Genomic DNA, 5316 nt, shown 5'->3' on the forward strand with positions numbered 1-5316 from the left:
TAATGTATCCCATTCTGGGAGTTAATTAGTATCCCTATATTTTTGAAAGATATTTGCAAAGGGATAATTATTTTCAAAAAAAACTACATCTCTAGAAAGATAGATTTTAGAGGTGACGGGATCAAAACACTGATGAGAATAATATTTATTCGAAAAACCTAAATAAACACAGGGCATTGACTTGGGTTCTAGTTTATTTTTGGCATATGGTCTGAGCCATGGATAACATAAACAACCAAAAGTTTTAATAGACTCATAATTTGGTGCTTCTTGAAATAAAATTTCATACGGGCACCGATTATTTAAAACTGGTGTAGTGAGTCTATTTATAAGATAAACAACTTGGTGACAGGCAAAACTCCAAAAATTAGGGGGTAACGAGGCTTGGTGTAAAAGTGTTTTTGCAGTTTCAATAACATGTCGGTGACGACGTTCTACCAATGCAACTCGTTGAGGAGTGTATGGTGGGGAAACCAAGTGCTCAATACCCTGTGATTTTAAATAGGAAGTTAAGCTTTGAAATTCACCTCCTCCATCAGTATAAAAAGAAGAAATTTTTGTTTGAAAACGTCTTTCTAAGAGTGGATGTAGCGTTTTAAAGACTTCCAAAACTTCCTGTTTAGATTTCAAGGTGTATAGCCACATATATTTTGAAAAGTGATCCACAAATATAACATAGTATCTTTTTTTGATCGATGGATAAAATTGGTGCAGGCCCCCATAAATCATTGTAAATTGTTTGTAAGGGTCGTTGACTCTTCAGGGAGTTAACTGAGAAAGGTAACCTGTGGCTTTTATTAGAATTGCAGGAATTACAATCAGAACTAACTCTCGAAGAACTAACAGGAATTGAAAACTTATGCAAAATATTATTTAAAGTGCGACGATTTGGATGACCCAAACGTCGGTGCCACAGTTGAATTGGAACATCCACGTTGCACTGGGGATGCCTATCTGGTGGCCACGTGTACAGTCGCCCATTACTCCGCCCTCGAACTAGTGCCGCCCCCGTAATCAGATCCTTTACAAGATAAGAAAATGGAAAAAATTCCATGGATGTATTATTATCACGGCAAAATTGAGAGACAGATATGAGATTATTTTTTATGGCAGGAGAACAGAGAGTTTTCGATAGTGTAAAGCGATAATTTGATGCTTTAAGTTCAGTGTTACCAGTTTGGGAGATAGGTATGGTAGTACCATTACACATGACGATTTCCTCAGGTCCGTGGTAGTCTTGAGCAGTTGCTAGGCTTTGAGCATCTGAGGCGATATGATGTGTGGCCCCTGTGTCGATGATCCATGATGGTTGTTGTTGTGATTGACATCCACCAAAGTTGGCTCTAGCCTGAAAATGATTGTGGGACTGACTGCGACAAACTCGGGCAGAGTGGCCAGGACGATCACATAGCTGGCAAACCAGATGGTTGTGAGGCTTCCATGGTTGGCCTCGATTGGGTTGATTGTTGTTTGAGTTATTGGAACGCTTGTTGTTGGTATTGCTGCGAGGTTGAGCAGTAGATCGTTGTGCAATAGCAGCAGTAATGGAATTTGAGAGAGAAGCATGAGTATCATGATGCTTCAGGAAGAGTTCATGGTCAAGTAACTTCTCATACAACTCTTCATATGAGATGGTAGTATCTCGTGCCCGAATAGCTGCTGAAAATTCTTTGAAATCTGATCCAAGACCAGTGAGTATCTTCACAATGAGTTCCTCATTGGATACAGGAGCACCAGCTGTAGCAAGCTCATCACAGAGAGAGCGAACCTGATGCATATAGTCAGCGACAGGTAAAGCATTCTTTGCAAGACGAGCTAAGCGATCTCGTAGACTAAAAATTCGTGTTTGGGATTTATTGGCATACGCTATGTGAAGCGCATCCCAGGCAGCCTTTGAAGAGGTTGCTGAAGCAACAGATGCAGCAAGGGTAGGATCAACTGAAGCCAGGATGGCATTTTGAATAAGCTGATCTTGGCGAAACCAGGATAGGTACGCAGGGTTGTCAACAGTTTGATTGTTTGAGGAGATGGTTTGGCTAGGGGCAGGAGTAGTTCCATCAAGATGGCCATAGATATCGTGCCCACGCATAAGCATCGACACCTGAGCCTTCCAGAGGGAAAAATTATGACTACCTGCAAGCTTAATAGGAAGTTGTGTGACAGGGTTAAACTGAACAACAGTGTTTTTGTTTGCAGCGTCAGCATTAACAACAGTAGCAGCCATTTGGGTCGGGTAGGGATAGGGAAAAGAAACTAGGATCTGACTCGCAAGAGTGCTTTTAAGCTCTTGATACCATAAAGAGGAAGGCAGTAGACTGAATGAAAGGGAGTTGATTTTATTAATGAAGTAGTAGCTCTTTATATAGAGCAAAATTACAACAATGAATCTTCTGGAAGATACAGATACATACAACTAACAAACTCCTAAAGAAAAGGCTAACAAAAAGATACAGATAACGACTATGTTAATGGATAAGGTTGAATCAGTTAAGAGTGCTTTACAGTCTAGACCTAAGCTAAGAAGCACTTGGAAGTTGGAAATTAGGGTGATAGAAAATTATTTTATTTCCTCAAGGATAATGCTTATAACAAAACCATATTAACATCTACGAATTTTCGGGGATGTGTATCTAGACATAAATAATCACATGGTACTACTCCTCTTTAGCAAGTTGATTTTGAAGGATACTCTTGTTCCAAGTTCAAAGAAAAGGTAGGGCCTGTTGTCCATGAATTAAGGCCTAATGTTAATTTGCACTAAGTTTGGACAAAGCTAAGAAGCACTTGGCCTCTTTAGCTCAAGGCTTCATCTATTCTTAAGATTCTCTGTTCCAAGTTTAAAAAAAGGTAGGGCCTAATGTTCTTGAACTAATAGTGCAAAGTTATTAATATTTGGAAGACAAAAGCATGTGATTTTCAGTGACATTGTCTTCTGCTGGTGCCCACAAATTCCTATTAAACACATATCAGCTGTGTTCTATGAGTTGCCATTGCCTATATAAACATATTCAAAGAGGTGTCTACCACCACAGCTCTCACCAAACTTGAAAGTATTGAAAGCTTTCTCTACTTTTGAGTTCTTTAGTAATTCTTTCTTTCTTACTAAAACTAAAAGATCATGGCAATTCTTCGTATGATCAAGAAGTCTTCGACAAGTGGAGATGTTTCCAAGGGTCACTTTGTTGTATATATCAGGGAGAAGCAAAAGAAAAGATTTGTGATCCCCATATCATTCTTGAATCAACCGGCATTTCAAGACTTTAGTCAGGCTGAGGAAGAATTTGGTTTTGATCATCCTATGGGTGGTATCACAATTCCCTGTAGTGAGGACTTTTTTGTTGATCTCACATCTCGCTTGAGGAAGTGACAAGGAAATTAGTCCCCTTTTTTTTGCTATACACAATTTTGTATAGCTTTTTAAAGCAAAATCTCCACTCTGTACAGTTCAGGAGTTAGAAGAAACACTAGGTAGATTAATGAGTTTAACTCCATAAAGAATGAATGTCATTCTTTTGTCTCATGACTAAGGACACATTTTTCTACTTCAACAGAAATTGAAGTAATGAACCTTTTTACTTCTATTGTTCCATTCTATTCCATATATTGATGTAATCAGTTTATTGCAATAGAAAACTTTTTTCCTCAACTCTCATGGTTTACTAATCAGAATGAACTAGAATCTGGTCTTCTAAGTAGCATAACTCATTCAAATCATGACATTATGGTCACTACCATATTGATAAATGATAACTCAATATGTACTATGAGTTTCAATGCCTCCTCCAGTGCGCTGAAGAAGAATTTGGATTTGATCACGACATGGGCATCACTATTCTGCGAAGAAGTTGTTTTCCGGTCTCTAACTTCCATGCTTTGTTAGTAGTGAAGTACCTGAAAAGAAGAAAATATTGTGAATACCAAATTGTGTTTTTTCGTTTCTCTTTTTTGTAACATCTTTCTTTACTCCATTTTTTTGGGTGGTACTTTCTAGTTTTCCATCCAATTTTAACACCAACCCTAAGAGCTCATACAAGTCGTTGTAGTATAGTGGTAAGTATTCCCGCCTGTCACGCGGGTGACCCGGGTTCGATCCCCGGCAATGGCGCTGCCCTTTTTTTTGAAAATAAAAAGAAAAAACCTAGGAAGCACATGATATCCTTAGTTCTTTTTATGGTCAGAATCAGATTTGGAAAAAAAAAAATCTAGGAAGTTTTTCTTTGCAGTACTGGTGCTTTGTCGCACCCTCAGAGAATTATAAATGTCTCTCAATCATTCATCGTTGGATCTTCCTTTCGTTTATGCAATGGTTGACCTAAGCAAATTCAAGCCATATGCAATGGCCTCTGAATGCTCAGTGAAAGCAATTTGGTCATATGACTCGAGAACAACTGGCTTCTACAGATAAAAAGGATCAAATTTAAACAGTTTACATGAAGAAAACAGAACCAACAACAAACAGTAAGCTAAGAAATTGATTTAAGCAAGTTCATGATTATTTCAATTCTTTGAAGATTCTAGATTTCAAAATAATCAGAAGTTCTAAATATTTGGTCATAGCATTGGTGGTTTAATGAGTCTAGCAGTAAACTGAATCAGCATGGAAATGAAAGGTGATGCCAAGATTTCCTATAAGCTTTTGGGAGAAAGAAATTCAAAAAATTTAAAAGAACAACCGAACTGCGCATTTGTCTCCCGGAAACGGCGCCTCTCTACCCCTAAGGTCTGCGTACGCTCTACCCTCCCCAAACCCAACTAGTGTGATTCTACTGGGTTGTTGTTGTAAGTTGTAACCGAACTATTGAAGTGCCCTTTGAGCAGCTAACTTACCGGTTCAACATTGTCATATATTTCAAACAACAAATTTGCAGAAAGAAATAAGTATCAGTTTCCATGTCATGAACTTTTGGATACACATGTATGAATCTGCTAACCCAATTCAAATGCAAAGATCCCAGTGAAAGAGCAGAAACCAGGACAGAGAGAAGTTAAATCATTGCCCATCAGGTTAAAGACATGAGACTTTCTATAGTAATCCTGACTTGGAAAATACAAGATCAACTAAATAACCAGTTAAAATACACTCAGTGTGTCAGCAAATATAAGTAAAATAAGGCAATGTTTCGAATTATATCCTAGAAACGTGGAGAAGTTGAATTAATTTCTTTTGGACGCATTAAGTGAGAAAAATGGATGTTGTCTTTGAATTAGTCTTTGCGAGTCAAAAAACACCAATCTTTGTGGTGCTATACCTCATTGAGATCCTAACTAATCAACTATACAAGACGGATCTCCTGCTTTGATATACAAAATTGTGAG

The 5316-nt window shown here is 38.0% G+C and overlaps 1 non-coding gene across 1 annotated transcript; it reads left to right on the plus strand.

The window, feature by feature from the left end:
* TRNAD-GUC lies at positions 4034-4105 on the plus strand. Its single transcript has one exon. It is a non-coding gene; the product is annotated as a tRNA-Asp (tRNA).

This window comes from Nicotiana attenuata, chromosome 1 (assembly GCF_001879085.1).
Source record: "Nicotiana attenuata strain UT chromosome 1, NIATTr2, whole genome shotgun sequence".
Classification (NCBI taxonomy): domain Eukaryota; kingdom Viridiplantae; phylum Streptophyta; class Magnoliopsida; order Solanales; family Solanaceae; genus Nicotiana; species Nicotiana attenuata.